Raw genomic sequence first — 16,752 nt, 5'->3', positions numbered from 1 at the left:
TTAAATACTTTTTTAAAAGTTTTATACATATTAGATTTTCCTTTATAACTACTTATCACTACTACTGTTACCATTTCACTTACAATTTACAGTTTTCAAAATATTTTGTTATAACATTACCATTTTATTTTTGTCATTCAAAATAATACTATTGCCATATCTTATCAATATTCTAATGTCTATCAATACTAGCATAGTGAAGCTCTGACCATCTTGGATGAACAATCCTTGTGACATCCAAACTCGATGATATTTATGTACATTCTCCTGACAATGTACATATTCATGATTATTTTTATTATTTTTTAAAACTTAGAGAGTGATACAAGGAGGTGGAGAAAGGTAGAGAGAGAGAGTGAGAGAAAAGTGAGAGACATAGATATTCCATCTAATGGTTTATCCCCAGATTGCTGCACCATCCAGGGCTGGACAAGACCCAACCCAGTTGCCACGAAATTAATTCAAGAAGCCTCCCATGTGGGTGGTGGCAAGCACTCAAGAACTTTAGGTAACATCTGCTCCCTCCCAGGAACATTAGAAATGACCTGTATCTAAAGCTGTGTAGCTAGGACTCAAATGGTCACTCTGATATGGGATGTAGTCATTGTAGATAGTGGCTTACCCCCACTGAATTGGGACACCTACACTGTATACAATTTCTCAGATCAATGCAACCCTCAACTTTTTCTCTTTTTAAAGATTTATTTATTTATTTATTTATTTGAAAGGCAGAGTTGAGAGAGAGAATCTTCCATCCACTGGTTTACTTTTCCTATGTCTGCAACTGTAGGAGCTGGACCAGTCCAAAGTCAGGAGTCATGAGCTTCTTTCAGGTCTGCCACATGGGTGCAGGGGCCTAAACACTTGGGCCATCCTTTCCTGCTTTCCCAGGCCATTAGCAGGGAGCTGTATTGGAAGTGGAGTAGTCAGGACTTGAACAAGTACCCATATGGAATGTTTGTGCTGCATGCATAAGCTTCACTTTCTATGCCATGCACCAGTCCCAACCCTCCTCCCTTTCAAATGATGTGTTCTTTACCTTATGTTGTGAAATCAGCAAGTACAGTTGTTGGTGCACATATTTTTTTAAATATTATCCTGCTAAGTGCACTGATGTTTACTTGATTTAACTACTTTAGCCTTTTTGTAATTATCTAATTATTATTCAATTGTAATGGAACATTGTTTAACAAGTTGCTTTTATTGGCTCTTACTCTACCATTGCTCAGTACTACTTCCAGTAATTAGCATATAATTTGTAACAGCTGTACTTTTTTTTTTTTTGCCAGGCAGAGTTAAAGAGAGAGAGACAGAGAGAAAGGTCTTCCTTTTTCTGTTGGTTCACCCCCCAAGTGGCCGCTAAGGCCAGCGCGTTGCAGCCGGTGTGCTGCACTGATCTGAAGCCAGGAGCCAGGTGCTTCCTCCTGGTCTCCCATGCTGGTGCAGGGCCCAAGGACTTGGGCCATCCTCCACTGCACTCCTGGGCCACAGCAGAGAACAGCTGTATTCATTTTGTTTTAATTTACTATTATCACCCATATGAATCATCAATACCATAGTGAAAGCAAATTACAACAATATGATATCATCAACAAAATGAAAATTTCTGTTTCCTTAACAATTTTATGTACCCAGTTTTTAAAATCTTGTCCAGTATAATCACTTTCACATTCTAGGTGGTATTTTTAAAATTTTTCTTTAGTTCTGAAAATCTAAAAATTATCCTAGTGCTTTGAACTCAGTAATGTAGTGCTGCTTAGAAGTATGTTTCCTTCAAGATTCATTGGATATCCTGCAAAATTTCACTTTATGTTTCATTCATTTCTGTTTTCCTTTGAATTTTGATGTGAATACAATTAAAATTTTTAGCAAATAGTCATTATAACTAACTGGTTGTCAGTTTCTCAATTCTTCCACCTATAAATTGAGTTTTTACTTACAATAAACAATATATATTAACAAATGCACCCCTTTTGTAATTTTGTTTATCTTTGAATTCATTTCCAACAGATGTGTACATCATCTATATTCTGTCAGCCACTCCTCCCACTGTGCACCTCAGGACATCTTGCTCACATTTTAATTGTGAGACCACTGACAGTCTCTCCTAACCACTGAATTACACACATTTTTCAGAACCAGCATAGTCTAATGGAACAATGTTCTCATTATAGGTTATGTATGTTTTGTCTATTCCTGAGTTCTATATAACAGTACCTTCCATTATTACATTTTAAAGAGTATCTGTAGGTGTTATTGTTTGGGCATAGCAAGTAAAGCTGCAAACTGCAGCACTGGCATCCCTTATGGGCACCAGTTCATGTCCCAAGTGGTCCACTCCTGATATAGCTTCCTACAATTGGACCGGGAAAGCACAAGATGATGGTCCAGCTCTCTGGGCCCCTGCCACCCATGTGAGAGATCTGGAAGAAGTTCCTGGAATTGGCTGGAACCAGTGCTGGCCATTGTGTCCATCTAGGGGGTTAACAAGCAGATAGAAATTCTCTTTCTCTACTTCTTTGTAACTCTTTCAAAGTAAATAACTAAATATTGAAAAATAAAGAATATCTCTAGATATAATTGTCTTCCTTGACACTTTTCCCAATTATTGTCATGATCTTTATTTTAAAAACATACAGGAGCCAGTGCTATGGAGCAATGGGTTAAAGCACCAGCCTGCAACACTGGCATCCCATATGGTACCCGGTTCAAGTCTCAGCTGCTCCACTTCTGATCCAGCTCTCTGCTATGACCTGGGAAAGCAGTAGAAGATGGCCCAGGTCTTTGGGCCCCTGCACCCATGTGGTAGACCTTTCCAGACATCTCTCTGGTTCTACCTCTCTCTCTGTAACTCTTTCAAATAAAATAAATCATTAAAAATATGCTCTTCTTTGCTTTTTTGTAATTGTAATGAAGTATTTTTCACCAAGTCCCCCACTTTTTTAAGATTTATATTTACTTGAAAGACAGAGTTACAGAGAGAGAGAGAGAGAGAGAGTGCCAGAGAGGGGGGGGGAGAGAGAGAGAGAAGGAAAAAGAGAGAGATGTCTTCCATTCTGCTGGTTCACTCCCCAAATGACTGCAATGGCCAGAGCTGAGTTGATCTGAAGAAAGGAGCCAGGAGCCAGGAGCTTCTTCCAAGTCTCCCATGTGGGTGCAGGGTCCCAAGGACTTGGGTCATCTACTGCTGCTTTCCCAAGCCATAGCAAAGAGCTGGATCAGAAGAGGAGCAGCCAGGACATGAACCAGCACCCATATGGGATGCCAGCACTGCAGGCTGGGGCTTTAACCCACTGCCTCATGGTGCCAGCCCCATCCCCCTTTTTTATATCTGCTTTTCATATCATTATTGCTCCTACCAAGAAATAAGATCTATTTATGGAAACACAATATCATTTATAAGCACTGTCTGTCTTTTGTATATTTGTTCATCTCTGAATTTACTGCTACCACTTGGATATATAATCATTCATGATGTTTTGGATAAAGGGGTTGTCTTTCCCTGATTTATGTTCATTAAGCTTTTAGTTATCATTTTAATGTGATTATAATGAACTCATATTCACCAGATGCATGAGCATGTTATTGTCATTAGAAGATTGCTCATATAATATTACTCAGTACTAATTCTGGTAATCAAAATATAAATTATATTATCTGTATTGGAATTTACCTCTACCAACAGCATATATCATAATTAACCTAGGTAAGACAATCCTAGCACTGAGAAACTTATTCCATCTTGCTTGGTTTTTTCGTTGTGGGATGAACAAAACCAAAAATTTTGCTAAGGGTTCTTGGCCTGTTCTATATGTACCCACCCTCCTCCATGAAAAATGCCTTTTACCAATATAGTAAATCTATCTTTTGAGGTGATATAGATTTTAACTTTTCTGGTGGTCTAGAACACTGTAAATAAATCTATGATTATTGATATTTTTTATATTTTTATTTTATTTTATTTTTAACTTTTATTTAATAAATATAAATTTCCAAAGTACAGCTTATGGATTACAATGGCTCCCCCCCATAACTTCCCTCCCACCCACAACACTCCCCTTTCCCTCTCCCTCCCCCCTTCCATTGACATCAAGACTCATTTTCAATTCTCTTTATATACAGAAGATCATTTTAGTATATATTAAGTAAAGATTTCAACAGTTTGCATCCACATAGAAACACAAAGTGAAAAATACTGTTTGAGTACTAGTTCAAGTATAGATTTAGATGCTGATGCATTTCAGTTATGATTTTAATAGTAAATGTCATTAAAGATCCTTGATTTTCTGAAATTTATTATTTTCTCAAATTTAAAGTAATTGTTAGCCCTTTTAGTTCACCAAGTTACCTCACATCTGCTTGCCACTACATTTTTGCTCTTTAACTTACTGCTTTGTGCTACTTCCAGTAATCAATGTATAACTTATATGGTAACATGTGCATACCATTATTTTGTTTAGATGTTCTTTTACTTGAGAATATCAATTTTATCCTCCAGTCAGCCTACCTACCAGAGAAGCTGAGATCATCCTGCTTGTAGGTTTCATTGTGACATCATGAAATCAATGAAAATTCCCTAAGCTTTATTGAAGTATTCACATACTCTTTTTCAGAACTGTCTCATGCCACTTTACTCATTCTCCATTCCCAGGTGATATTTGGTCAGTACTTTTGGTGTTCTAAGTGACTAAATAGTTAGTTTTGCATTGTGAATATTAGGTAAATAAATACCTAAAAATGTCTTCACATTAAAATTATCCTGGTTATTTGGATGACCTGTGATTTATATCTTCATTTTTTTAATTGTAATTTGTAAATGTTTTGGAATATTTGGAATAATAATGATGAAAAAATTATATGCCCTGGAAATCTATTATGGCTCCTGTATTATAATGCTAAATACTATTAGCAGTCGTGTAATATAATTTATATTATAAGGTGTACATGCCTTTTATTTCATTTGAACTTGTGATTATCACCTTTATATATTGTCGATATCTTATACAGGCCAGTCCTAGTACTGTGAACATCACATTATCTTGGTTGGGTTGTTCACTGTCTCCTAGTAACTTCCCTATTTACCATTTCTTAGAACCAGCTTAATCCAACAAATTCCGTTCCCTCCTCTGGTAACATATTTTTGCCTTTTCTTGAGCTTCATGGTATTTTAAGTTTACACTTAATTTTGAATTTCAAAAGTGTAGCTCCAGATATGGTATCTTTCTTTTTTCATTATTCTTTTATAATTTTTTTAATTTTCAATTTTCATGTAACTGAATTGAACAATATTTTTTTCAAAAATCCATTACATATACTTGTCACTTTATTAATGTGCCTATCAAATGATAGTTTCACCCACTGTTGTCTAAATCCAATAATTTCACATCCTAGGTTGTCTTCTGGCATAAATTGCCAAAAGAATACATCAAGGGTGAACATTTGGCATAGTGATTCCCTGGCTCTGTTTCCCAACTCCACTTCCTGCCAGTTAAGACTTTGGGATATACTAGTGATGGCTCAAGTAATTGAGTTGTTGGTATTATGTGGGAAACCTAAGTTGACCTCACATATATTTACATTCATTCTTGTTCTGCACCAAGCCTTTGTAACCATTTGGAGAGTTTATCAGTAGAAACACTCTCTCTCTCTCTCTCTCTCTCTCTCTCTGTGTGTGTGGGGGGGAGAGAAGTGTGTGTCTCTACCTTTATAAGACACTCTATCACTCAAGACTTTTTTTAGGAAAAGTAAATAGGTCATTATTTCCATAAAAGAAAGATGTCTTACCTTACTGTGTAGCATTCTTGCTTACATTCAACAATTGATGTTCTGTGATTTCACTTATTTCAGATTTTTATAGTCTTATTTCTGGATTTTAGAGTCTTCCAACTTCTTTTTTTAATATTTTATTTCTATCTTTTTTTTATTTGACAAGTAGAGTTATAGACAGTGAGAGAGAGAGACAGAGAGAAAGGTCTTCCTTCTGTTAGTTCACTCCCCAAATGGCCACCACAGGCGGTGCTGCGCTGGTCTGAAGCCAGGAGCCAGGTGCTTCCTCCTCATCTCCCATAAGGGTGCAGGGGCTCAAGCACTTGGGCCATCCTCCACTGCCCTCCTGGGCCACAGCAGAGAGCTGGACTGGAAGAGGAGCGACTGGGGCTAGAACCTGGTATCCATATGGGATGCCGGCACCGCAGGCAGAGGATTCACCAAGTGAGCCACGGCACCAGCCCTCCAACTCCATTTTTTGTACACTTTATTTTCCATATAAGGAGTCCATAGCAATTCTTAAGCAAATATGGTAATCTTTAATATCAAAAAAGTACAGTCTGGATTATCGATATGAAAGAATCTACTATCAGTATGAAGATAAGAGAAACAAAATGAATACTTTTATGTAAAGAGATGTTAATTTTCCCATTAACTGTACAAATATATACTGAGAATATAAATATATTTTGAAATATATTGAGAATCCACACTATGTAAGATATTATACTAGGCTCTGAAGATAAAACAGACAAAATTGCTGTTCTTATTCAGGTTAGAATCTAGTGAAGAAGAAATGAGAATAAAATTACAACTCTAAATTTATGTAGATTTATTAAGATAACAGAGTTTAATATGATCACATCGGAGAATTCAATCTGCACTAGAACCAGGGGAGATTTTCGTGAAGGTAGGATAAGTAGACTGAAAAATAAAAGATAGGCACAAAGCAGTTAAAAAAAGGGAGAAGATTATCTTGGCCAATCTACAACACATGCTGAAGCTCAAATGCAGTTGGCTTGTTACCAAGATAAAGTAAGGGCTGTTTATCTTCCTACATGAAACAATAAAAAATACCTGCATTATGCACAATGTTCATAATAATGGGCCTCAAGAAATGAAGCCAATACCGGAAAGCCAGAAAAGAAATGAAGTAGGCCTCACACACTCCACAGCTCCTTCTAGAGAGAGATTCTAGACCAAATCACAGGAGAAGGAACTGGGGCAGTGTCTGCCCGACTCCCTGAGCAGATGTGATGAAGCCGAGCATCTGGGAACACAAAGCAGTCCCATATCACAGGGCAGAATATGGGGGAGGAAAAGGCAGGAATGAGGAAGAACCAGGACTTGTTGATTCGGGGAGCGCGAGCCTCACGGCCAGACCATGGCCCGCACGCCTTCTCCTCACTGGGGCCTCGGAGCCCCCGGAGCCTCCTGTACCTCAGGCGGCCAGGACCCGCGGTCCTCAGTTTCTTCGTCGACCCCCACTGCGGCGGGAGAGGACACCACCGCCCAACACTGCATCAGAGAAGGAGCCCCACATGCCCGCCCAAGAGAGGAGAGCGAGGAGAGGAGGAGGAGAAAGATGATGAAGAGGAGGATGAAGGGGAGGAGAAAGAGTCTCACGGTGGAAGGCAAGAGGGAAAAGAACAAAGTAGAGAGGTTGACAGTGCAAGTCTCTTCCTTACAAAGGACAGGGGCAGGCACTTTGTGAAACTGAAAGGATGTATTTGTTTCTGAGTAAGAAGAAAGCAGATAAAATTAGAAATCTACAAAAACTGCTTTACAATAGACCAGACACAGTGTCCTCATTGAAGAAGAATGTGGGTCAGTTCAGAGGTTTTCCACTTGAAAATGGAAGTATTCAGTATAAAAAGAAGGAAGAAATGTTGAAAAAGTTTAGAAATGCCGTGTTAAAGAGCATCTGCGTGGTTCTTGATTAGGAGAGGTCAGGTGTAAATAGTGAACGAGTGAAGAGGATCTTGAATTTCTTATTGAATCCAAAGCCTTCTGGCAAACCATTGCCAAATTCTAGAAAGACTTCTAGCAAAGGCAGGAAGAAGGTGCGCAACAGCTCTGGAACAACAAGGAAGGCGAAGCAAACCAAATATCCTGAAATTCTGTCAGATGAGTCTAGTAGTGATGATGAAAAGAAAAACAAGAGTCTTCAGAGGATGAAGGTAAAGAAAGTGAAGAGGAGCCATTGAAAAAGACTTCTAATAGAGAAAAACCTAAACAGAAAGCTACTGCAAAAGTAAAATGTCTGTAAAAAGTGCTAATGTTAAGAAAGCAGACAGCAGCACTGCCAAGAAGAATCAAGACAGTTCAAGAAAGAAAGTGAATCTGAGGATAGTTCAGATGATGAACCTTTAAGTAAAAAATTGAAGAAACCACCTACCGAAGAAGAGTTAAAGGAAACAGTAAAGAAATTATTGGCCAAATCTAACTTGGAGGAAGTCACAATGAAGCAGATTTGTAAAGAGGTATAGGAAAATTATCCTGCTTATGAGTTAACTGAAAGAAAAGATTTCATTAAAACAACCGTTAAAGAACTAATTCTTGAGACTGAGATGACTTGTTTCCATAGATTCGAAGATCTGATTTATACCATTGTACCAGCAAAGAGAATGTTTTTCCTTTTCTAAATCCTTGTTAAGCATTGTGGTAGGACAAACCTGCTGACCCTTTATTATCTTGAGTGTAATGTAAAATTGAGTTTGCCATTTTAAATTGCATTTCTATTCAGTTTTTAGTTAAAATTCTTGCATGGCAGCAATTATTTCTTTCTTTTATAGTTGTATTTTGTACGTTTTTGATTTATATAAGGATATAGATCCTTGAGTTGTGGTTTCTAGTGCACTTCATATTAGCTTGCTTAAGACATTCTTTTAATCAGGTAGAACACAAGCTATTATAACCGGCATTCATACACAGACTATTTTAGCACATGAACTATTGTGAATCCACATCTCTTCTGTCAGAGGGAAAGCTTCAGTGATGGTGTGTTCATCATGTAACAATACACATGCTACAGTTGTCCAGGACTAGGTTGGAACTTCTCTCCTGCATGTGTCTATTTGCCAAGTTGTCAGCATTACAGAAGTGACAGATGTTCTTTCTGTATTTTTAAAGACCAATTTGTTGTATATAAGGTTTTTAATTCTTTTGTGAAGGTCAATTTTTAAACTCACATAGGTAGGTTTCTTTCCACTTGTAAATGATAAAATGTCAGTGTTGAGGCATATAGTGTGACAGCAGTGAAAGAATTCAGTGACAGGACACTAAAGGGACAAACTGTGCTCCTGCTTTGCCTTTAAAGTGTCATCAATTTGTAGTTTTAGTGTTAACTCTGCAAAAATGTTTGTTGATACATTTTATATTAAGGACAGACCAAAATCAATACACCAAAATTTCAAAAACTTTGGGAAGAAGAGTTATATACAAGCACATTTGGCTCATTAGTAAATGAAATAATTCTTATTAACTGCTTTGCCCATATAAAATGTTCATATTTACAGAAAACTTGACCACCCTCATAATGATGATAAAGGTACCAGGTAATGGTGCCAGAAATGTTAGGCGATAGTGGCTATCTCTGACAAAGTATTTCTCAGAAGTGATAATATGCTTATCTTTGCCATTAAAGAAATTCAGTGCATTTGTGTATTTGGGGCTGTTGGGTTTGAAATTTTGGCCAATCACGATTCTAGGTGATCAGTATATGGACCACTCTTTTTTTTGCTATGAATATAAAAATAAATAAGAATATTCATGTTTTGTGTCTTTTTTCTCACTGTAGATACCCACTTTTTCCTGTGTATTATCCCTCAAATGCCTTTACATCTACATGTTTATTTATTTATTTATTTATTTTGACAGGCAGAGTTAGACAGTGAGAGAGAGAGACAGAGAGAAAGGTATTCCTTCCATTGGTTCACCCCCCAAATGACCGTTATGGCTGGTGCATTGCGCCAATCTGAAGCCAGGAGTCAGGTGCTTCCTCCTGGTCTCTCATACAGGTGCAGGGCCCAAGGACCTGGGCCATCCTCCACTGCCTTCCTGGGCCACAGCAGAGAGCTGGACTGGAAGAGGAGCAACTGGGACAGAACCAGCACCCCAACTGGGACTAGAACCTAGTGCCAGCACTGCAGGTGGAGGATTAGCCTAGTGAGCTGCAGCGCTGGCCTACATTTTTTTTTAACTTTTATTTAGTAAATATAAATTTCCAAAGTACAGTTTATGGATTACAATGGCTTCCCCCCATAACTTCCCTCTCACCTGCACCCATCCCATCTCCCACTCCCTCTCCCATTCCATTCCAATCAAGATTCATTTTCAATTATCTTTATATACAGAAGATCGATTTAGTATATATTAAAGATTTCATCAGTTTGCACCCACACAGAACATAAAGTGTAAAATACTGTTTGAATACTAGTTATAGCATTAATTTACATTGGACAACACATTAAGGACAGAGATCCCACATGAGAAGTAAGTACACAGTGACTCCTGTTGTTGACTTAACAATTTCACACTCTTGTTTATGGCATCAGTAATCTCCCTAGGCTCTAATCATGAGTTTCCAAGGCTATGGAAGCCTTTTGAGTTCACCGACTTCAATCTTATTTAGACAAGGTAATAGTCAAAGTGGAAGTTCTCTCCTCCCTTCAGAGAAAAGTACCTCTTTATTTAATGGCCCATTCTTTCTACTGGGATCTCACTCTCAGAGATCTTTCATTTAGTTTTTTTTTTTTTTTTTTTTTTTTTTTTTGCCAGAGTGTCTTGGCTTTTCCATGCCTAAAATACTCTCATGGGCTCTTCAGCCAGATCCAAATGCCTTAAGGGCTGATTCTGAGGCCAGAGTCCTGGACCACTCTTGAATGAGACTGATTTTATCTTTTGTCTTAATCAGTTTATTAAATAATCTCTGAATCTTAAACTAATGGAGTGTTTAAAAATGCATCATAAAACAGAATTATGTAAAACTGATGTTGAATGTGAACAGGTGTTTTCATAGGCTGACTTGTTTCTTCATAAACTTATTAAGAATTTAGGGAAAGTATGTTTAATGAATGGAATAAGCAATAAAGGGGACCTGCGAATTGGCCTTTGATTTTAAATATTCTTAGAAATCTTCTCAATAAAAATTATAAATCTAAAAAAAAAAGAAACCAGGAACTGTATAGGGCCATCCTTGAATTCTAGTTCAAGTCATTTACAGTGCATGCCTTTCAGAAAACACCCAAACACTGTGGGTGGGACATTACAGGAAATTTTGCCTGGTGCCAATGTAGTGCTGCATTTAATCATCCATTCCTACCAGCCAGACTGAAAAACTCCTAAGTCATGGGACAGTGAAGAGAGTAATAATAAAAGTGTTTGCCTTAGCGGTATGAAATTATTCATAGGCTAAGCATGGTTCTGATCCACATAACAAATCATAAAACAAGACTGGCAAAGATGAACCTGTTTATAAGGAACTTAACTGCATCAAAAAATCAGTCTGGAAACAGGTAAGTGGAAGCATAAAAATTGTTTTAAAAACTAACCTACAGTTGTAAATATATAAAACACAGTGCCAGTGATTGTCACTATACTAGATGGAAATTAACATATATTACACATCATAAAAATATGTGCATCTTTGAGACAGTGCTAATCTAGGATAAAACTTTAAGTGAATAATATTAGCCCCTGGGGCAAGTGCCATGGAGCAGTAGGCTAATCCTCCACCTGAGGCTCCGGGATCCCATGAGGGAACCAGTTCTAGTCCCAACTGCTGCTCTTCCAATCCAGCTCTCTGCTATGGCCTGCACCCATGTGGAAGACTGGGAAAAAGCACCTGGCTCCTGGCTTCAGATGGGTGCAGCTCCAGCCATTGTGGCCATTTGGGGAGTGAACCAACCGAAGGAAAACCTTTCTCTCTCTCTCTCACTGTCTATAACTCCACCTGTCAAATAAAAATAAATAAATAAATGAAAAATAATATATATATATGCCCCAAAAGATGGAGAGGAAAAAATCTGAAAGGAAAAATAGCAATTTTTTTCTAAGTTTAATGATAATTATAATCTTACCCTAGAGGGAAGGGTGTAATAGGACAATGAGAAATTATTGTATTTTTATTATATATAATGTGCTAGGGTGTTACTTCCAATTGGACTATGATAAATTGCAATCTATGTTATCAGTTGTAAAGCAGCTACTAAGGTATCAAAACAAAGGATTTTAATGAATAATTCCCCCTAAAATAAAAATATAACCAAATCATAAAATAGTAACTGGGGCTGGCAGTGTGGCTCAGGCAGATAAAGCCCTAACCTGCAGCACTGGCATCAAATATGGTCATTGGTTCGAGTCCTGTCTGCTCTAATTCTGATCCAGCTCCCTGCTAATGGCCTGGGAACGCAGCAGAAGATGGCCCAAGTGCTTGGGCTCCTGAATCTGCTTGGGAGACCCAGAAGAAGTTCCTGGCTCCTGGTCTCAGATCAGCTGATTTCTGGCCATTGTGATCATTTGGGGAGTGAACCAGCAAATGGAAGACCTCTCTCTCTCTCTCTCCCTCTCACTCTCCCTCTCTATCCCCCTGCCCCATAACTGCATCTTTCAAATGAATAAAAATACATAAAATAGTAATCTAAAATAAAGCAGAATCGTGTAACAACATATGGAATTAAAAGAAAGCAATATTATGACAGATAAGTTGAATTATATAAATATTCATTTTAAAAGAAAGTAGTCTAAAGTCTCAATAAAAAGTCAAATGATTAGACAGTACAGAGAAAATAAGATGAATTGTATACTCCATAGCAGATATATACATTAAATGTAAAAGCACAAATTCATTTAAAAATGGAAAATATTTGCCACATTAACATTTGACAAATAAAAACTGAGGAATATGAGCTTCTGCAAGGTGTATCTATAACCAAAACTACCATGAGCAATAAAAATGCCATTTCATAATTACAAGAAGTTCAATTAATCAAGACAATGCAATAATCTTAAAATTTATGCATCTAATAAAGTTTCAAAATGCATGTTTTAAAATAAGGTTGAGTTTTGGGGCTGGCGCTGTGGCACAGCAGGTTAACACTCTGGCCTGAAGTGCCGGCATCCCTTATGGGCACCGGTTTTAGTCCTTGCTGTTCCACTTCCAATACAGCTCTCTGCTATGGCCTGGGAAAGCAGTGGAAGATGGCCCAAGTCCTTGGACTCCTGCCCCTGCGTGGGAGGCCCAGAAGTTCCTGGCTCCTGGCTCCTGGCTCCTGGCTCCTGGCTCCTGGCTTTGGATCAGCACAGCTCTGGCCATTGCGGCCAACTGGGGAGTGAACCATTGGATGGAAGACCTCTCACTCTCTCTGCTTCTCCTCTCTGTAACTCTGACTTTCAAATAAATAAATAAACCTTTAAAAAAGATAGTTTTTAAATAGAAAAAAAATGCAAGTATCATCTGATATCCCAGTACCTTTTATAAAGCAAATGGTAGAACAAGTAGGAAGAAAATCTGCAAAAGTATACAGGTGAAGCCACCACTCTCAAGTATCCATAGGACATTTACCAAAATAGATGTTGTAGACCAAAACAAATATTAATTACAGGATAATATGAAAGTGATAGTATACAAATTATGTTCTATGACCACAAACCAACCAAATCCAAAAGAACTATCACATTGAAGTATCAGGAAAACACTGAAGTACTTAGCAACTCAGTAGAACACATTGCAGTAAAACTGAGTCCAAGAGGTAATAAAGAGAGACATTAGAAGGTATAAACATTGAATGAAAATACAGCATAGGGGAATCTGTGTAATGTATCTTTAGAGACACTAAAGAAAAAAATAGCAGTAAATGTCTCTAAGGGGTTTTCAGAAGTTCTTTATAAAAACACACCTTGGGTCAATAGGCTAATCCTCCACCTTGCGGCGCTGGCACACCGGGTTCTAGTCCCGGTTGGGGCGCTGGATTCTGTCCCAGTTGCCCCTCTTCCAGGCCAGCTCTCTGCTATGGCCAGGGAGTGCAGTGGAGGATGGCCCAGGTGCTTGGGCCCTGCACCCCATGGGAGACCAGGAAAAAGCACCTGGATCCTGGCTCCTGCCATCGGATCAGCACGGTGCGCCGGCTGCAGCGGCGGCCATTGGAGGGTGAACCAACGGCAAAGGAAGACCTTTCTGTCTGTCTCTCTCTCTCACTGTCCACTCTGCCTGTCAAAAATAAAATAAAAAAAAAAACACACCTTGGGGACAGAGCTGTGGTGTAGCTGGTAAAGCTGCTGCCTGCAGTGCCGCCATGCCATATGGGTGTTGGTTCAAGTCCCTGCTGCTCCACTTCTGATCTAGCTCACTGCTGTGGCCTGGGAAAGCAGTGGAAGATGGCCCAAGTCATTGGGCCCCTGCCCACATGAAGGAGACCCGGAAGAAGCTCCCTGGGTCCTCAATTCTGATCTGCACAGCTCCAGCCATTGTGGCCAGTTGGAGAGTGAACCATCAGATGGAAGACCTCTCTCTCTTCCTCTCCTGCTCTTTCCGTTTAACTCTTTCAAATAAAAAAAATCTTAAAAAAAAAACACATTGAAAAGAGAATTGAATGTTCTCTGAAATTTTTGAAGCCCCCTCATATAAGGATTGTCTCAAATCAATTACCTTGATTTCTACCTAAGGAAACTAGAAAAAGAGCAAAGTAAACCCCAAACAACAGGTAGAACACAAAGATAAACGTCTGCTGTGGTCTGATCAGAGCACTAAATGTTGACAGGTGATCAAGAGGGAACCAGGTTATCACCGGGTGAGGCTGTGAGGTGGCCAGGTGGATTCAGAAACCTCACAAAACAGATCCAGTGTGTGTCTTTTCATTTATCCCCTTGAAGATTCTGGGAATGTCCATCTAGACACCAGAAACCAGACCCCTGACTCACCCCAACTTGCCAGGGCCATGATCTGAGACCCCCACTTTCACATCCGCTGTGAGTCCGTTTCTGTGGTTTGTAAACTACTAGGGCTATGATAGCTCCCCAGAGCAGTTCAGGTAAACTGCATCATCAAGGATAAATTCAATGATGCAGTCCCGGAAGTGGCACCCCCAGCACGGAGAACAAGGTCAGCCCCATGGGGACTGCAGCCTATCCCTGGGTGGCTCTGGTGCCTTGGAGAGGTCGCCCCCTAGTGGTCGTGCACTACAGAGTATAAAACGGAGACAGGAAGTCGGGGGCGCCCTCGAACCTCTGCGTCACTTGTCCTATGGCGGGAGAATGAACCTCTTGTGATGCCCACATAGCGACTCGTTATGATATGTACAGTGCTGGCTTTGAGGCCTCTGCCCCACACATTTCTCGGGTCATCCTTTGGCTGTTAATAATTCACCTCAGACACAGGCAAGGATGCCTCACAGCACTGCACGGTGCAGCACACAGTCTGTCAGTGAGCAGGACATCACCATAAATAATCAGCACCAGTGCCTCTCAGCCACACAATCCACGCAAACGTCTGTCTGTCCCCAAGAATGCACATGAGCTAGTGCATACCCACTTTTATTGTGAAACGCGAAAAAAGTCAATAAAACTTGGAAAACATAGGAGAAAAAAATCAATGTAACAAAACCCTGTGTGGAAACTAAAATCAACATCTATCCTATCCAGTTTGGTTGATCAGAATTAAACAAAAAGACATATTATTAACAGAAAAAAATACCAATAAATATATAAATCCTTTAAAAAAGATTTGAGAGGATACAAATGTTGTACATAGAGAAGATAATCCAGCAACGGTGTCAACACAGAAGCAAGCTGAAGCAATGGAACAGAACACATGCTGAAAATCTAGAGCTTTTAAGTGCAAAATATACTTGAACATATATGCTTATGCAGTGCAAATGTGTTTAAAAAATCACCCTGTAACATTCTAAACTTAGACATGTTCTTATAAAATTACTGAAAGTATAAAGCAAAGGAAGATATTATGGGTATCTAGAAAGCTAGGCACTGATGAGGAAAATGAATGGTAATGAGGGGTTTCAAATTATCTGAAACTATAGAAAGAAAAATGTGAAACCATAAAACTCCTCTTACACAGATGTGCCTAATAGAAATCTTCTTAAAACATCCACTTCTGCCTTGCAGCACCAGCACACCAGGTTCTAGTCCCGGTCGGGGCACCGGATTCTGTCCCGGTTGCCCCTCTTCCAGGCCAGCTCTCTCCTGTGGCCAGGGAGTGCAGTGGAGGATGGCCCAAGTACTCTCTGCAGCCCATGGGAGACCAGGATGAGTACCTGGCTCCTGCCATCAGATTGGCGTGGTGCGCTGGCCACGGCGGCCATTGGAGGGTGAACCAACGGCAAAGGAAGACCTTTCTCTCTCTCTCTCTCACTGTCCACTCTGCTTGTCAAAAAACTAAATAAAATAAAATAAATAATATAAAATAAAATAAAATAAAACTTCCACTTGACATAGGTATTTACAAATTTTATTATTTTTTTCCGTAACATAAAAACCATGTCTCTCACCTGGTATCAAGGACACAATGTCCTTAAGGATTAGGATTAATTTAATTTTTTATTTATTGAAAGAGAGAGGGAGACAGAGTAGAGACAGAGAGAGAAAGCTTTATCTCCCATCCACTAGTTGACTACCCCAATGACCACAATGGCCAGCACTGCCCCAGGTCAACACCAGGAATGTGGAACTCCACCCAGGTTCCCACATGGGTAGCAGAAGCCCAACCACGTGGACCACCTACTACCATCCCAGGCACATTGCTAGGGAGTTGTAATGGAAGCAGAGAATCTAGGACTCAAATTGGAACTTAGATATGCAATGCCTGCATTGCATGCAGTGGTTTAACCCAGTACAACACAACACCAGCCCAAGATTATTTTGATTTTACATCTGGATCATTCAATGATCTTCCACCTATGGAATTCTACAATCAAAAAATATTTATCTTCCAGACTATTTGGATCAAAACACTTATAGCATATTATTAGAGAA

General features: G+C 39.2%; 1 pseudogene; it reads left to right on the top strand.

Moving 5' to 3' along the window:
- Nucleotides 1-7,127: 7,127 nt before the first annotated feature.
- LOC149121368 (protein DEK pseudogene) lies at nt 7,128-8,411 on the top strand (annotated as a pseudogene).
- The last annotated feature ends 8,341 nt before the right edge of the window (nt 8,412-16,752 follow it).

The sequence above is a fragment of the Oryctolagus cuniculus genome, chromosome 17 (assembly GCF_051225735.1).
Source record: "Oryctolagus cuniculus isolate XC-2025 breed Fujian yellow rabbit chromosome 17, ASM5122573v1, whole genome shotgun sequence".
Taxonomy (NCBI): domain Eukaryota; kingdom Metazoa; phylum Chordata; class Mammalia; order Lagomorpha; family Leporidae; genus Oryctolagus; species Oryctolagus cuniculus.
The sequence above is the reverse complement of the archived record's forward strand: the minus strand, read 5'-3'. Positions and strand labels throughout refer to the sequence as shown.